The 3,119-nt window shown below is 40.4% G+C and overlaps 1 long non-coding RNA gene across 1 annotated transcript; it reads right to left on the reverse strand.

The window, feature by feature from the left end:
* Positions 1 to 809: 809 nt before the first annotated feature.
* LOC146072691 (uncharacterized) lies at positions 810 to 2,444 on the reverse strand. Its single transcript, XR_014473225.1, has 3 exons — positions 2,345 to 2,444; positions 1,254 to 1,315; positions 810 to 922 (listed from the first exon to the last, which is right to left on the reverse strand). It is a non-coding gene; the product is annotated as an uncharacterized LOC146072691 (long non-coding RNA).
* Positions 2,445 to 3,119: the final 675 nt, after the last annotated feature.

The following is a 3,119-nucleotide window of genomic DNA, read 5'->3' on the forward strand; positions in this document are numbered from 1 at the left end:
ACAATGCTGTTATTTTCCATGCACCTGTAATGTGCAACACTGTGGAGACACATATACATATACAAGCAGATGAAAGGCATCCTTCTATCCTTCTAGAAAAGATTTCAGTCTCTTTACAAATAGATCCGTCTTCATTTTCTTTGAATTGGCGCCAATATCCTGATCAATGTCTTATCCACTCTGCTTTGATTTTTATTTTGCTGATAACAATTGTGGTTTTCTTCTAAATTCTAATTGTTAGTTACAAGAAAGTTTCTATATTTATTGAAAACACCTGAATGGTATGACTTTATTATTCAGGTTGGAGATTTATCAATCCTTGGAAATAAATAAAGTGAAAAAGGGAGATAAAGGGTGCTTGGTAAGCTGCGACCCCTGTTTCCCGCCGCTTAGAGAAAGGTCTGAGGTCGGAGGTCGGATCTGTATGCCAGTCTGACCTCCGACTCAGGTTGGATGCACACGGAACTGCACACCGGACCTGAGGAGACATCCCACTCAATCGATTTGTGACGATTTCTTGATGTAGTGTTGCTAGGATAAATTTGTCAAATCAAATGGATTTAACCAATTTGTGATAATGTCCATTTTTGTCTGTTTTACAGTGTCTGGGAGCAAATGGTCAATTGCTCTTATACATTAACAGACTTCTGCTCCAATCAGAACGATTGGACAGATAATCTTATAGTATGTATCTTTCTAAACTAGGAGGCAAACAATAGTACCATCCTTATTTATTTTCTTAACATGTACATATTTAACACTGGTGAATAAAATTGTACTTTGCAATTTTGAACATAAAAGGTAATAACAGACAGACAAAGAGCTAAGGTAAGAGGGCCATGATCACACTCTTACATTCTGTGGAGGTTGTTGGTGGGCTGTATGTTCCAGTCACATAACAATTTTGGTCTAGTGCAGTGAGCTGTATGAGTTTAGAAAGAGAACATGTGTAAGTATTGTGTGAACTGTGTAGAAGGAAGGTAATTCGGTAGAATTATGTATAGAGTTTGTCCAGGGCTATCTACCGTATATACTCGAGTATAAGTTGACCCGAATATAAGCCGAGGCACCTAATTTTACAACAAAGAACTGGGAAAACTTATTGACTCAAGTGGGACCCTCACTTGAGTATAAGGGGGGATTTTTCAGCATAAAAAATGTTCTGAAAATGTAGGCGTATACTCGAATATATGGTAAGTATAATATACCTTGTATGCTACAGTGGCACCTACTGTACCTTATTCTATGATTACCTTTAGACTTTGTGGTGCTCCTCTTGGCGGGTGTTAGAAGAAGTTCAGAGACAAGGCTCTTCCTAATACAGGCCAGAATATAAATATGTAGTTACAGAGCACATAGGAATGTCCCACAAATATGGCTCCGTTACAGACTGAAACTTTGCACCTTTATGGAAGAAGTCCAGTGAAGTGCATGGATAGTACAGCAACTTCACAAAAGTTCATCGAACTTAGGGAGCATCTAACAGTACCTGGACACTAGATGGTTCTCAGGCATCAATAGGTGTTTTTTAAGCCTCACCCATTTCACGTTCCCCATAGCCTGGATGTCTACCAGTGGATGCAATCCTAAATTGAAGAGGCACCTCCTAGAGCCCCTCCAGGACCTACTGTTTCCCTGAACCAATAGCATTTGTATGAGCGGGTGTTACAAAAAAAATTAAATTTTAATCTTAATTTATTTATTAACAGTTTCTTGTATAGCGCACACATATTCCACAGCGCTTTACAGAGGATAGTTGAACATTCACATCAGTCCCTGCCCCAGTGGAGCTTACAATCTATATTCTCAACCACATGTACACGCACACACAGACATTCTAGGGTTAATTTAGTTGGAAACCAACTGACCTACCTGTATATTTTTGGATTGTGGGAGGAAACTCAGGTTAACACGGAGAGAATATACAAACTCCACACAGATAGGGCCATGGTGGGTGTTGAACCCATGACCGCAGCACTGTGAGGCAGTAATGCTAACCATTACACCATGCATGATGCCCAAATAAATTAGATATTTTTGCTTCCCTCATAGAGCTCTGTTAAATAGATCTCTCAGTTATATAATGATACCATAGATCACAAAGGGAATCTGTAAATATGTAAGTGATAGAAAAACTCTGTTCATGAAGAACTGAGTAAGGAAAAAAAAACATCTCACTGCTATGGACAATTTACTATCCATTTAGCAACAATTTGAGAAGATTTACATGATATCTTGCATCAGTACAAGTCTCAGAGTAAAGGCTGTGATATTGATTTTCAAAAAGAAGAAAGACTGCTAACTATAATCTAAAGGGCATTGAGACATTTTGATCCTACATTACCCCTGCAGCCGGGCAGTGATGCATTCCCTGACGGTATGGGGGGCAGTGGTGTCTTACATCTCGCCTTCAGGAAAAGACAGGCCTCTGCAGCTTTCAGTTCAAAGATCCTGAGCTGGCAAGAAAAAGATTTGTCAAAAGACTCGGGTAGAGATAGCACATAGGACTTCATCAAATCTGCTTCCAGCTTTTTTTTTGTCATGCCAGTTGCTATGTGTAAGTAAAATCAATACAGAACACTGGGCGTAGAGAAGTGAGAGTCTGTTTCTAGAACTTTATATGCTGGGTAATGGTAATACTGGGAATGTTCAAACAAAACAGCTTACTCTTATCTGCATAATATGTGTATAAAAACTTCACATAAAAGTTTAGCTCAAGATATTAACCATTTACAGTAGCATACCTCCCAACCGTGCAACATGTAAAGGAGGGACGTACTGAATGTACGTGACCTCACTGTCGGTGTGACCTATGAGTGCAGCATTCCCATGTGGCCACGCCCCCCATTTTCAATGCTGTGGGGATATGGCAAGCGCTCTGAGAGCTGCTGGACACTCCCCCTGTCCCTCTGCCTGCGTGAATAGACACTGTGCGCATGCTAGTGGCAGGGAGGACTCCTAACTGAGATATTGGGGGTCATTCTGTGAAGATTCGCAAGGCTACGAATTCGCAGCCTTGTGAGTCCACCAAACCCCACCTGGCAAATGCTTTTGAAATATATCATTAACAGATGAATGTGTAATAAACTTGCCATCGGGTATCCCCAGGTCCACACTTT

Source organism: Crinia signifera, chromosome 4 (genome assembly GCF_055691185.1).
Source record: "Crinia signifera chromosome 4, ASM5569118v1, whole genome shotgun sequence".
In the NCBI taxonomy this organism is placed as follows: domain Eukaryota; kingdom Metazoa; phylum Chordata; class Amphibia; order Anura; family Myobatrachidae; genus Crinia; species Crinia signifera.